The following is a 16,092-nucleotide window of genomic DNA, read 5'->3' on the forward strand; positions in this document are numbered from 1 at the left end:
GATTTAATTTTTTATGCAATTTAAAGAAAAGTCAGGACTACCATAGTGCTTTGAATGGTCCTGTAGTTCAGAAGTGGGTGCAAACACAGTTGATTGTTGGTCTCAAAACATTAGGGCAATGCATTATTGTCATGGATAGTGCTGCATATCATAGCAGACTTGTGGAAAATCAACCAACAACAAAATGGAGGAAAGAGCAGCTACAGGTGATTGCAATTGAATATAGCTAATAGATTTGTTGTACTAAATGATAAGAGTTGATGGTGTGACATCACCTTTTGATATTATATACTTTACAATTATTATTATTATTATTATTATTATTATTATTTTAAGGAATTTTAGATGTAATAGTAAAAATGGAAATAAATTGGGAGGCATTTCTTTAGATTCTTGGAAAGAACATTTTGAGAATCTTTTACAGGAACATAGGAATGAGTTTTCGGTTGGGAATTATGTTATGGAAACAGAAGTCACTAACTTCGCACTGGACACAGAATTGGTAAAAATTGTAATTGAACAACTTAAGAATGGTAAATCTTGTGGGATGGATGGTATTTATCCTGAACTTATTAAACAGGGAACAAATAAATTGTTTGAAATGTTGAGATTACTTTTGGAAAGATGTCTAAATGGAGAAGAGATACCTAATTCGTGGAAAACAGGATTTATATCAGTCATCCATAAAAAGGGAAAGAAGGATGATTGAAATAATTATAGAGGTTTCGCAGTACTCAACACAATCAGTAGAATATATGGAAAAATTTTGAAACATATACTAGAAGCAGAATATAAAGGGAAAGAGGATGAGGAACAGGCAGCTTTTCGAGCTGGGAGATCAACAACTGATCACATTTTTGTGGTTGAACAGTTAATGGAAAAGAAATGTGTCAAAAGACAATCAATACATTTTGTATTGGTTGATTTAGAAAAAGCCGTCCCACTACAGAAATTATGGGAAGTATTAAAGAATAAAGTAGAAAACAAACTTCTTGTAAATATCATAGGCAAATTGTATGAGAATGCAACCTCTAGGATAAAGATTAGGAAGAATGTTTCGGAGGAATTTCTAGTTACAAAAGGCTTACGTCAAGGGTGTAGTTTATCCCCAACTTTAAGATATATATATATATATACAACAAGCTTTACAAAATTGGAAGAACAAGTGTAAAGATATGGGAATACCTACCAAGAATTCTACAATTTATACTCTGTTATTTGGAGACGACCAGCTAGTTATAGCATAGGACTATGAGGACATAGAATGTATGACCAGAAAACTTATAGAAGAATATAATAAGTAAATGGGGTTTAAAAATAAATTTAGAGAAAACACTATATATATGTCCTGTGGGGAAGAAATGAAAGATTTGGTTTTGGAAGATGGAATGGGATGTACCAAAGGATGTGAGGAGTGTGAATATTTGGGGGTAAAAATTAACTCAACATACAGCCAGGAAAGTGACATAAAATATGGAATTCAGAAAGGTAGATTGGCAGTAGCTATGTTAAATGGAGTTGGTGGGATAAGGCAATAACAATTCCAAATCTGTAAATCTATAATCAGGAGTACTATAACATATGGGGTGGAAACGTGGCATTTAAACATGAATCTGAGATTGAAACTCCTCTCCACTGAAATGAATTGTTTTAGACGTTCCACTAGACATTCTAAATTGGAATAAATTCGAAACACAACCATTAGACAAGAAATGGGAGTTAATAGTACATAGTTAGATTTCGTTAGCTACAAGCAATTAGAATGGTATGGCCACGTATATAGAATGTCAGAAACAAGATTGCCCAGATTATTATTATTATTATTATTATTATTATTATTATTATTAATGCAACTGTTTCTCTTATTTCTCATGGTTAGGCATAGACTTATATAATACTCATAACTTGCTGCTACTTTTTTCTTTCAGGTGAAATTGAATCTACATAAGAATCCTAAGACAACAGAGCCGTGCCAATTACTGCCCTGAAGTGGCCTTGTTTTATGTGTTGTGTCTATATTCAATTAATTCTTTCAGTTCTTTTTTTTTCCTTAATGTAATGAAGTTGGTGGTTGATTGATATCCAATGTTCAGCAGTTGATGTTGTCATTTGTTATCTTGCACTCCAATATTTAACCGGATGACTGAAAGTTGAGTAAAGTCGGACAGTCAAGATGATGATCCATATCTTCATTGAGATTTCAGAAATGGTACATGGGGGATTCTGAAATTTTAGTTCTTTGTAAATATTTGAGGAAATCATGGCCTGTGATGAAATGAGTGCTGCCACAGTAGATTTTCATAGAAGTTCAGTTATTAAATTACAGTACCTATTCTTTTTACTATGTATTGTACTATATTTTTGTTTCGCTTAATTGATGAATTGTATATGCTGTAAATTAAATAGTAGTATGTAGGCCTATAGCTTAACTGATGAATTGTTTATGCTTGTAATTTGATGTAACTTAATTTGCATGATATGTATTATCAATTTCTGTATATATCAACTGATTGAATTGTTTATGCTTTTAAATTGAATTAACTTACTTGCTATGTATTATATTTTATAGCTTAACTGATGAATAATTGTTTAGGTTTGTCAATTTAATAATCTGATTGCTATGTACTTCATAAACTGTTAAAATAATAACAAGATCAGAACATGACAATGTGATAACAAAAATCAGAATGATTCTAAAGCAAATGAAAAAATTGCAATAGATCATCCGGTATCCGCTCCACGGTGGGGAAAAACCTCGGAAGAAATCAACTAATCAGACCAAACGGGGGATCCAATCTACCCTCGAGCGCAGCTTCGAATCTGCAGGCCAATGAGTCAACCGACTGAGCTACATTGGTGGCTCTACTAAAAATATGAAGTATATAGCAATCAGATTATTAAGACGCAGGTACAGATAACCTTACAGTAGTTTTGCTACCTTTCAGCTACCTCATTACCTCCCACTCCATAAAGTTCAGGGATCCACGGAAGTACCAGTCATTGATGTAATTCGACCAGTTTTCTTAAAATGTTAAAACACTGTAAAATATTGAGATTTCTTGCTGTTATGTCCAATACTGTAGCAAGAATATCTGATTTTGAATCTGATAGTATGACAGCCTTCTCAAATTTATGAAGTTGATACTGGAGATTTTGCAAGCTTGAAAGTGTATCTAAATTTTCACTATCAAAATTAATCAGTGTTTGAATATAATTCCCTGTAAAAGGGACTACAACACCACTACATCTATGGCTTGGTAAACAGGATCCATCTATAAAAAATACTGTATGTAGCCACCCACTGACCAGATCGTTTCTAATGATTTTTAAAATGTCTGGAGAAGTATCACATTTCTTAACATCATCTGTTAAAGTTAACTTATATAATATTCAGTTTCAAATAACTTGCGATAGTGTTTTATTGGTAAAGTTTCCCTTAATTGAGCAAGTTTGAGTTCTCCAAGTAGAGTTAAAAAGTCTGTTGGGACTTTGGCTCAGTTTATTAATATTACTGTGATTTTTTGTTCTAGACAACAATATCATCTGCAAATGATGAGATTATCATAACATCTATTTCTTTACTTAGATCGACATAAATATTGAAAAGTGTATTCCTGAAAACAACCCTGTGGGAAGCCAAGATGAATCTGTCTCTATTTACATATTTGTGACAATAAATCATTTAATAATCAAGTCACTGATCCAGTGTAACATTTTATCTTGGACATCCTAAGTTTGCAGTTTCTTAAGTGATTTATATCTACAGAGCCATATGCTTCTTGAAAATAAATGAAGATTGCTAAGGTGTCTTGTTTTCTGTTTAAAATAACTTATATAAATATAGGCCTAAATCCCACAAGGGTAGCTGCCCTTCAGTAAGGATTGCCAAAAGACACAGCATACTAAACAAATAAAAATAAACATCTGTGTAATGATTGTTATTTTCAAATGGAAGCTACCCTTGGGAAAGTATGTTTATGCAATAATTATTAGTAATCAGATAGAATATAAAGAAATGTAGGTGTACAGGTGATTATCTTGATTAAAATTTAAAATCTGTCCATTTATTGAATGCAATTCTCTAACGTCAACTCAATTAGATGAAAGGAAGTTATTAGATTACAGGGACCAATTCAATCTGTATGAAATCATTTCTTCCATATTTTTGGCTATCATACTAGTAAATGGTATCTCGTTGTTCTGGCAGAGTAGTGAAACCCCCAAGTTACTTACAGGAGTATATTCAATACTGATTTGGGGGAGAATGTAATGAGTTTTATAGTTAAATCGACAATATGCATAATGATCGATTCTTATGTTTTGTTTTGTTTATGAATCCAAGGTATTTGTTTATGTAACCTAGTAGCTAGATTTATATGTCGAATAAAGCCAACTTTGGTTCTATAAATTGCAACTTTATTACAGGTACTTACTTGCAACATCCGTTACACTTTGTAGGTAACATCCGTTACAAAGAATATTAAATAATTTTTCTTCATAGCCTATTTAAATACTGTATTTCTGTGAGTTCAATATTTACCAGACCTCTTTCAAACCTTCTACACCAGCTCATCAAAAATGAGAATCATCATTGGCCAAAGTGAACAAATTTTTTAAGAAAATGGATACTATGTGAGGTAACACCACAGTCTAAAACATACAGTCGCACAACTCATACATATAAAATATACCAACATTTGACAACTGACGCGACAGTAGCGCTCCAGCAGCAGCAAGTCAAATGTGTGTAGACTACATAACACAGCAGAGAAATGATACGGTGTAGTTTATTTGATATTTTTATGCCACATATTATTATTAATTTTATTTTAGAAACCTACAAGACTTTTACACCCATTAATGGCGATGCCAAGTAACGTAGGTGTAACATTCCACAGAAGATTCTTACTTTCAGCATCCATTAACATAGGCCTACACTTTTCAAAATAAAGTGAACACAATGTGATATTATTGTAGGCCTACAAATAAAAACAATCTGAACTTTTGTTCATTAAATCTAATCTTCTAAAACTTATTAGTATTTTCTACTCCTGAAAGAGAAAAAATACAAGACGTAAGGTGGACAAGTAGGCCTAAAGGCAAATAACCTGTATTACTTTAAACATAATATTACACCGATTGTACATCTTTTTCCACATGTATTTAAACTATTCTATCTGACATACAAATAGGTAACTAATAAGTCCAATAAGTGTTTTACAGAACATAATACTACCGTGTTGGTTATGATTATGAGTTATGACTTTATGACCTCTCTTGGTCTTCAGGGAATCTGAATAACTATAGACTCGGAGAGATTTTAGTTTGTTGTTACCACAGTTTCCAGCACTACACACATTCATTTTATTCAGAGACATTAATAAAAGTTATTAACAACCCACACCCTTTTCATAAGAATGTGCTGGCATTAGCAAATATTGGTCTATGTTAGCAATCCTATAACCTACTGCTACAATTTATTTGTTAATTGAAATTAAAATTTCATCAAACCTGTGTATTCATTTGTTCGCACACACGTCATATAGGTAGCCTGTGCACAGGTGTATACAAACTCAAATGTAACACCTGCAACAACTTCTACATAGGACAGACAGGCAGATCATTTCAAACATGTTACAAAGAACACATCACAGCCATAACAAAATTAAAAAATACCTCCACATATGCAGAACACATCACAAATGCCAACCATACCTACAGAGACATCAACACTGACATGGAAATACTGCACATTTAACCAAAAAGCCAGAAACTCAACACACTAGAACAATATGAAATATACAGACACATGAAAACACACCCCAACGATATTCTCAACACACAACTCAATTTCAAAACACATACACTCTTTGACTCTACACTACAAATGCATCCACACAGGAAACAAGAGGCGCCAAGACCAACAACGACCAGTTCCGAAGATGACCGAAAATAGGTCGAAACATGTTAACAAGGTACGTTAAAATTTAACACAAGAAAATTATCATACATATTCCGAAGTGATACAGTGTTAAAAATTGTGTAATCAAGATGTAAGAAGATATTGTCACGCCCCCTGGCTAAGACTGAAATGACGTCCTTGTTTTTGAGGCTACTACACTAATATTGATTTTTCTCACAGGAGATACATACAGAGTTCAAATGATGCATAAGGGTGAATATCAGAATAGGCTGCATTTTCATGAACTGAATTTCGGGAATATAAAAGTTGTTTAAAAAATCTGAAAAAAATTAACATGATCTACCAGGTGTTCATAAGCAAGTCTTTAGCAGTAGCAGAGCTAAATACTCAAAATTTAATTTCATTTCACATTTTGAAATTTTGAGTGTCCATGCTAAGGACGAAGTGCCCATGCTAAAGACTTTGTGTTAGAAACCAGAATGTTAAAAAGAAAGAAGAGTAGAAGTTACCTTGTATATAAAAACTTTATTAGTCAAATGGATATGCATTATAACTTACTTTTAAAAATGTACTTCACAATATTTAAGCAAAACCTAAATTAGGAATGGAAATTGGGAAAAGTGAAGGTAGCTGCTCGAGAACTACATGGAACAGGACTTCCAATCTTTTTCACCACATCATCAAATGGATGTCATTTTGTCCCTTTGTGCTGGCCATTTGTATTTTCCTCCAACTGTAGGATGTATTACCATAACTCAACGTAATTAATACCCACTGCTGTCACTTCTCCCGGGTAGTGAATTCCGTCATAGGTCACAACTACCCAATCTCCAATTTCATAGGAAGCTGTTGAGCTCTTGGAGGTTTCAGTACAATCTGAAACATGATTTTACAAATTAATTAAACTTGCCGAACTTGTTCTTTCATTTTAAAAATATTTATTACTGGTATTACTGTCTTATGACTTGATTTTTATAATAATAATAATTTTACTTAAATACAAAATATATTTATAGGCTAATATTTTATGAAAAATCTAAAAAATTAGCTTCACCACTAGTTTAAAAGTAACTGGCTATGATTATGAATAAACATTCATAAATAATTGTTCAATTACCTTGTTTTGTTGATGAAGATGGAATCTGTGTGCCCATAGGGTAGTGCTTACAAACTGCATCTGCTGCACATTCAAAGCACCCTAATTCTCGAAACATGAGATGACCACTTGCTTTTGTCCAGCAGACTTGATGAACTTTCATAGATCCAGCAAATAATAATATAATTCTTTTATCAGTCTTACATTCAATATCTGTTATGGCTTCCTCACTCACGGGTTCCATGTATACACCAGAAATGTTTGCCCTCAATGAACTTAAAAGAACCTCAGAGCTCGAAATGTCATTGCCTTCTGCAACAAGGCGATCAGCAGTACGTTTTAAAAGACCTCCTAGCCATCTGGGGCTCCCTTTCCATGCCCAGACTCAGAATAATTCCAAGTAATATTTTCAATGCAAGGAAAGGTGCTAGGAATGTAGGATTTTATCATTGCATACATGGTTTTGTTACGATACTGCGTACTTGGACTGTCAGAGTAGAAATGTAGATTTTTAACATTTGGAAATTTACCTAAGTACTTTTGTATAATTGGAGACATATGTGCAACTATGGCAAAGGCGTCGTGGCATAGGCTTTTAGATAAAGTGCAAAATGACTCTTTTATGCCACCTTCTGCAAAAACTACACCAGTGTGAAGTGTAACTTGCTCCCTCGAAGCTCCAAAGTGCACAGACTGTGCTTCAGCAGAATATTTGCACATATAATTTTCAGAAAAATCAATGTGAAAAAGTAGGTCTGTAGACTGTAAGTTCTCCTTTAATTTTGACATGACTGAATACTGATGTTTGATGTTGAACTTATGTTGCATGAAACCCACTATACTATTTTCAAACATATCTACCAAATTACCTACATTTAAATGAACTTCATCTTTCACGGTCTTTTTTACTTCAGTCTCTAATTTTGACTTGTTACTTATAACTTTTTCCTTCTTAGTGATCCACTGCTTAACAGACACTTGTTGGTGATAGTCAAAGTCGTTGTAACAAACACTTTTGTGCTCACAAGAAGTGCACACCCTTCTGTAACAATCTTCCTTTTCTTCCTCACACATCATCATTTTAATTAGATCCACTTCATCATTCGTGTCAACTATTTTTAAAACATGTATTTTCTGTACTATCATTTTGAAGTTCTCGTGTTTAATACAAAGACAGGTATCTCGTTCACTCAGCTTTGGTGGCACTATCCAAAAGGGACGTAGTCTACAAAAGGCAGGATAGCTTATTTGGAAACTCTGAATGCTTAGAAACTTATGGTGGAGATTTTTGATTGTGTCTGTGAAGTATCTTTTTTGCTTCTGAATGCCTTTTCTTGAAATGACGTCTTTCTTCCCAGGACATACACATGAGTTATCATCCTTTTCCAAAAAAGTTGTTACCACATTTCTTATGTACTCCACTCTATTTCTTTTCATTCTTTCATAATGTAAGTTCTTGGATCGTTTTGAGTTAGACTTTACAATTGAACGAGAAAGAAACATTTTGGCTTCCTTTGCCAGTCTATACTTCTTGATAATCTTTCCAGATATAGCTTTAGTAAATATTTGCTTCTCTTTCTCACTTGTCTTTAATTTCTTGTAATTTTCTGATAACTCTTTGGAAATTACTTCACTAAACAAAAGCTTTCTTCTTATATCCTTCCCTATATTTCTTCCTCTCAGCAATTTTTTTACTGCAGTTTTAGGTGTTAAATCTTGCTGGCTGCTCACTCCTGACCTAGCTCTTTGCCATCGTTTCTTGTACTTATTGCATTTTTTCCTGAGTTTCTCATTTTCAGCCTTCAGTTTATTTATGTCACGGTAAGCCTTTGCTCTGTCCCGGCGAACAAGTTTTCTACCCCTTTTTTTCTGACTACTTTCACTTTTGTTTATACCCTGGGATGTGTTCAGGGTTTCTGCAACTGTTGGTGTAAGTGGCATATATTTAGGCTCGCTTATCTCTTCATCGCTGTCGGAAGTTTCTGGCGTATTTTCCTGACAAATGTGTTAATTTTTTCTTCACATTTTTTCTTGTGCCTGTAATTTCTTTTTTCTGTTCTCCACTTTCTTCTGTACATTCTTTTTTCACGAGAATCCATGTCATTCACCAATTTAACTCTTCCTGACTCCTTTGCCTTTAAATAAATTTCATGCTCTTTGTCTTTTAGTGCTTTCAATTTTTCTGCATTTTTTTTTTTTTATATTTTCACGCCTCCTTTTCTCACACTCTCTCTTCCTTTTCAATCTTTCTTCACTGCTTAAACGCCCCTTGGTTCTAGCCATTACCTACAAAAATTATATAGCCATTTAAGATCTAAATGCAATAAAACATAAATTTGGTCCATAGCATGGATTCTAAGTCTTTAGCATGGCTGAAAAAATCCATGCTAAAGACAACTGAGTGTGTCCATGCTAAGGACAAAAGTTACGTTAACCTAACTTATCTTTCATATGCAAAGTTCAATCAGTATGAAACGTTTCACGCAGGTACTACTTTCACATGGCTTTTAAATCATTAGTAACATTTTAATTTAATAATAATAACTTAGCCATAATTCAATCCATACTAAAGGCATATAATTTTCATACTCACCTGAAAAATGCATTAACAAGGAGTAAAAACACAGTTCTAATCACTTTTCCCTCCAATTTGAACACAATGTAGCCAACCTGGTGTACAGCCAAATATATCTACCCCAGAAAAAGTATAAAACTAAATATCCTCACTTAGTGAGGGACTTTTAAATACTGTCCACGCTAAAGACATGAGACTTAGGGGACAATGTTTCAGACACATGTAATAATTATTACCAAATAAAACAAAAAATACAACAATTATACAAATCAGTCCTCAAAACATATTTTTATATATATGGCCCTTATTCATTATTTTAAATTTAATGTCAACACTTACAATGCATACATATATCTATAAAAGTGTAGTCGGGGACATCCATGCTATTGGACATTTTATGACATTTAAAAATTACAGCTTTCTTAAGATAATTTAAACAAATCTAATAACCATCTAAAATCATTCACAATAATGTGTGCATCTATTAAAAAAATAATAAAGTTTGAGAACTTGTAAGTTGATAGAGAAATTATATTGGGACGCAAAATGCAGCCTATTCTGATATTCACCCATAAATATATTTAGAAATAAACTGAATTTGCCATCTAGGTTCGAAAAATTATACATCTCACACAATGATTCACTTGTAAGTAAGAAGCAGAAGGCTTTAAGTTTATTCTCAATTTCTCGAACTTATAACTTTTTCCAGATCAACTGAGTGTAAGTCTTGCAGCCTAGGTTCCTAAAATAAAATTAATAAGAACCATAATCAGCTACTGTATGGCATAAAAATATCAAATAAACTACACCATATCATTTCTCTGCTATGTTATAATATGTACTCTATACGCATTTAACTTGCCTGCCGCTGGAGCGCTACTGTCGCATCAGCTGTCAAGTGTTAGCAAAAAAAGTATTGGAGTTGCGTGGCTGTATGTATTAGACTCTGGTAACATTTCTATTTATTGCAACATCCGTTACAGCTATTTTTATGGGACTTCTACAGGGTTTATACTTTTAGGTTCCTGTTTTCAATAGTCTGACAAATTAATACTTCAGTGAATTAGGATGGCAAGAATTGATATTAAATATTAAACTTTATGGCTCTCAACTGCCTGAAGACAGATATGAACCTCACAAGTGATACCAAGAAGACACCATTTGAGGCAACTAGGCCAGGAGATAATAAGAGTAGGGTGACCAGTTCCTTTCCTCCTGGACAAATAAACCTGTCGCTAAGAAATCTAATCTAAAAACATAATGAAAATCCTTCCTGGCCCTAGGGGAAGAGCTCGCGAGAATCATTTGTCACATTTGTGGAACAAAGAAAAACCACAGAACACAACTGGCATGCAACGACAGTTGAAAATACGGTTGCAAAAACCACTGCAGTAACCTATTACATGCAATACTTGCTTGGAAGATAGGGAAGAAGGTAGTGATATGAAGTAATCTCAGGAACGATCTACTAAAATGATTTGTTTTTCTGGTTTTTTTCATTTTTCTTCTGAAGTTCTTTTCCTTTCTAGTTTTATATTTTTCTATCAAAGTGCCTAGGCCTACATGTTTTTTACAAATTTATACTAAGTCATAGCCTACTTATGTATGAGATAATGACTTCTTCTGTTCTGTGATTTAAGGATTAAAGTTTTTGTTCAAAAATGTGTATTTGAAGTTATTTGAGAGTTCACCAATTCAACCTGGGTGAAACGAGCGTTGAGCGACTTCCGCCGATTTTTGGAAAGACATCGACACACTTGAACTGCCAACAAAACAAAAAAATCACACTCAATCGCTTTCATCTTCATCTTGACGGGATAATAAAAGCCTAAATTAAATTAACCTAACCTAACCTAAGTGTCGGTGTCTATGCCAAAATCGGCGGAAGTCGCTCAACGCTCGTTTAACCAAAAAAAAAATAAGTTGATATTAGAAAATACCCACGAGTTTAAGGGTCTAAGATTTTACTATAGATAAAAGTGTATTTTGTAAATTTCAATTTTAATTTTTTCCTGAAATTCCCACTTTTAACGGATTGGTTGTATTGGTATAAAAGTACATGAATTACCGGTAACCTTAAACTCTGCAAAATTGCGTCAAAAGACTTACTTGTAATTTATTATCACCTTTGGGGCCGAACAACACCAACTCATACACAAAGCATGTACTTAACACCACGTCAGGCGATAAATAGCGATTATAACCTTCACTTCACTATTATCTATTTATGGATTCTCCATACAGAATTTGTCCGGATACCGGATAAATTAGCGTTAGAGATGGGAGACCAGCGTTGCCAACCTTGGAACTACATTTCCAGCCACATCTGTATCAAAATCCAGCTTTGCTCTAAAACCAGCTACCTACGAAATGTTGTACTTGTAAATATTATTATTATTATTATTATTATTATTATTATTATTATTATTATTATTATTATTATTGCTGTTTTATAGTAAACACCTAAACAGAGAACCAAACGAACAAAGAAAGTGAGGTTCCCTTTAGAAACGACTACCTGAATTTTCTAAAGAACACCGGTCTCTTGATTTACAGCGGTCAAAGATCCCGAACTTAAATTTACTACTGAATGACAGCTGTTATATTAACCTACTTTGTATGAACCGTTGCTTACGAGATTATACAAGCTGGCGCATAGAGCTTGAAAAACGAGTCTGAAGTGGTTCCCTCGTAATGCCAATTCCGCCGCTCGGAGCGCTGTTCTGCCCTATATATTCATAGCAGAACACTTAAAAGACATTGACATTTGGGACATTTAAAGGACTCACCATTGCTTATTAAATGCTTCGTACAATATTTTATGGACAATAGACGTAATTTGCAAACTTCTACTCCTCAATTATATTACAATAAAAGGCTGTCATTCTTGATATTAAAACATATTACATATAAACTGAGGGACTGTCTGCTCTGTACTTCAGTTCATACACCAAACATTTCCGGAAATAAATTAACTTGACATCTTACATATACGCACTATAGCCTACCCTTTTCACCTAATATTATTAATATTGTTATTAAATAAGATATTGCAACTAATTAAGGTACTGCATTATCTTTAATTTCCTTGAATTCATAATTACGCATTTGCAAGAAGGCCTAACTTTTCCCTCTCTTTTAAAAAAAAATACGGACGTCACAATAACTGAGAAGTATAATTATTGCGCGATTTTTTCTTGCAGTGGTGAAAACATTTCTATAGGCCTACTGATTAATCTATTGAGCATAGTAATAGTAAACGCTGTAGTATTTTAGTGCGTGTACGCCTACTTAGCTCTTGTAAATCGAAATTTTCACTTTCACTTTCAACGGAACACTCACTTATATTCAGTTCTTGTAATCTTGCAGTAAATTGTCCATTTGTGATCATCTTTCCAATATAACCTCCCATTGAAACGACCACTTAAAATCATGAGCTAGAATTTATTATTTTAAAAACATTTCCACGCACATACTATTATAATTGTTATGAACCACAATACAAAAGACAACACTGTGAAATTGGATTAATTTACCACGATCAACATCAATACCGGTAGTATAAAATCACATATAGGCCTAGGCTATATTCTTTCATTACTTTATGGTATTAATTAGAAGAACAAACTTCAAATAACACTGTAATATGCTTGGCATATTTATAATATTCGTACTCAATCAGTAATGCACAATTAATCGAACTATTTTCACGATGCACAATGCTTTGTAATGGTACCATTCATCATTTCATAGGGCAGAGAGGCGAACCTAGCGGCAGAAATTGTCATGACTCACAGAGACCTACTCTCGATCGTGCTATGCGCCAGCTTGTGTAATCCCGTAAGCAACGGTATGAACATTTGGTAGTATGAAAGCCCTTTAAAGTAAAGTAGGGATAAATTTAGAATTGTTTATCCAAATGAAAATATGAAAATAAACCAAATAACGCTCGCAATTATCTTTAAATTAATACATGAGTACATTACTTTACATAATAATATTCTACGTTTAACAAGCAAAGAACCAAACAAATAATTAATTGGTATCGTCTTGCAGATTCATTCTTGATTACTCGGTTATATCATTAACGTAATATTGTTAAACTTGTTAAATTAACGGCGAGACTTTATGCCGAAACTAGTCACTAAGATAAAGTACCGTAATACTATAGTTTCATTATTTTACAGAATGAATTTTAAAAAGTTGTTAATTTGACAAGCTTAACAATTCGATTAGTAATATGTACCTAAGTGTTAAAAGTGTATAATCATAATGAAGAACGAATAAAAATAATTCTAATAATAAGTTTTTGAATATTAAACTCACCAATTTCTGATGCAGCATTGTTGTCCCCCATGATACGTCTTGAAATTAAATCACTATTTACACGTACGTCTTGAAATTAAATCACTATTTACGTCCTAAATTTCATTTAAATATATATTGTATAATTATGTAGCCCTACATATAATATTTACAAATTGAAGATGATTTATCGTCAGTTCAACACATTTTGAAAAATACATCATCTACGGTTGATATTATTAGCTGTTAACCCAGCCCATAAAATTTCTGCTCTTTTAACAGAAGTATTCGCTCGGCATGTACATTCCTACTTGGTTGTGAATTCCACTGAAACAAAGTACGCTGCCCATGAACAAGTCCTTTGACAGACTTCAATTGTTTCTCAGTATTTGAATGTTCCCTCAAATTACTCAATTTCGCCACAGTTTCCCATCTACACGCTTTGCAATGTGCTTTATCCGGCACCCCTACTACAGGTCGTATTTCAATTCACCGTAATGTGTGCAAAAGTTCCATTTATTTGTTGTATAATGTGGCAGGATTATAATTGAATTGAATTTAGATTCACCACGAATTGAGTAGCCCAGATGCAAAACCAGCTAACTGCCAAAAAAATGAAAAATGAGATAATGGTAACCATGGTTTCAGTTCGTCATTAGCTACTTAATAAGAGCCATACATTCGGTTACAAATCCAACTCTAAACCCTTTAAATCTAGTAAATAAAATTGCATACGGTTGCAAAACCTGCTAAGTGTGGAGAGCGTAAGGATGCAACACCTGCTAACTGCACAATGCCATGTTTACTTTTGCAAAACCTGCTAAATGTCACTGAGACAACATGGCCATATTGAGAGTTACGGATGCAAAAGCTGCTATTTCGATCTCCATAAGGATTACATTGAGCATACTAAAATAACGAATAAGATATTATTAGACGCTGATAATAAAGCTACTTTTTGCTCGTAGAGTTAAATTGACTATACTGCTGCATCTAATACATCAACTGAGAGTTTCTGCCCACGCTTTATCGGGGACTTCTAACCTTTTATGTTAAGTGTGTTGAAGTCTTGAAGTGGTTACTGTGATTATCTTGTAGTTTTTTCGACTTTTGCCGAAAGGAGTGTGGATGGATATGGTGTATCCTGTTTCTATAACTCTGTTAGTGTTGAGGGAGAAGATACAGATGATGAAGAGAATGGTACCAGTGAAAAGGAGAATCCAAAAGTTTAAACAATAAAGGTAAACATTTCCAAAAGGACTACATTCCAATGGGTGTCATCCTTAAAGAAGCAAACATCAGGGACATTGAAAGACTTCTGGAATTGCACTTCGGGTAGGACTGGTTTCGGAAAGCAAACCTGACCTTCTACACCGAAATGTTCAACCAGCAGCAAGACCTTGCTGTTGCAGACCTGAGTGAAGATGAGGATGAACATACGGGTGTAGTGGACTTAGAACTCATGGATGAGGAAGAACCGAACATTTTTTAAAGTGTTATATTACATTGATGTTTGTAGAAATTGCAACACCAAGAAGGATACATGTGACTGAAATGAAATTGATATCACACTTTAGATACATGACAATACACAAGGATTAGAATTACAGAACTACCTGATCTGTGACCGTGAGATTTCAGTATGGAATGAAGCCTCCATGCGCTGCAATCAGAGCTTCTAAGCGTCGTGGTATGGAATCAAAGAGTTCCTGGATATGTTCCAGGGGAATCTCCCTCCACGCAGTTTGTATGCGAGTCCACAAAGCGTCAAGAGTGTGTGCTGGAGGACCATGACGAACAAGTTGCCGACCAACCATATCCCAGACATGTTCGATGGGCGAAATGTCTGGCGAACGTGCAGGCCAGGAAAGCAGTGATACCCGTCGTTCTTCGAAGAAGACTTGCACAATCCTCGCCACATGTGACCGGACATTGTCCCGCTGAAATATGGCATGTGGAGTTGCCTGAGGGAGGGGCAGTACCTCGGACTCTAAGACCTCTCTAATGTAGCGGTTGAAGTTCAGATTGCCTGAGTACGTAGGAAGCGAGATCGCATATTGCATCACACTAGGAACTTGTCCGCAATGCCGCTCAACAATGCAGGCTCTCAGACTGCGTTCACCACGGTAGCGCTTAACACGTATGTGACCATCACTGTAGGACAAGTTGAAGCGGGACTCGTACGAACACACT

At 34.2% G+C, this 16,092-nt stretch overlaps 1 protein-coding gene across 2 annotated transcripts in view; it reads right to left on the reverse strand.

Moving 5' to 3' along the window:
• The window catches only part of LOC138704929 (peptidyl-prolyl cis-trans isomerase FKBP4-like), a 233,637-nt gene extending 221,747 nt beyond the window's left edge, over positions 1-11,890 (reverse strand). For both annotated transcript variants that reach the window (XM_069833352.1, XM_069833351.1), the window contains exon 1: positions 11,704-11,890. The gene's annotated coding sequence lies outside the window, so the exon portion shown is untranslated. The remainder of the gene's footprint in view (positions 1-11,703) is intronic.
• Positions 11,891-16,092: the final 4,202 nt, after the last annotated feature.

This window comes from Periplaneta americana, chromosome 8, assembly GCF_040183065.1.
Source record: "Periplaneta americana isolate PAMFEO1 chromosome 8, P.americana_PAMFEO1_priV1, whole genome shotgun sequence".
Taxonomy (NCBI): Eukaryota; Metazoa; Arthropoda; class Insecta; order Blattodea; family Blattidae; genus Periplaneta; species Periplaneta americana.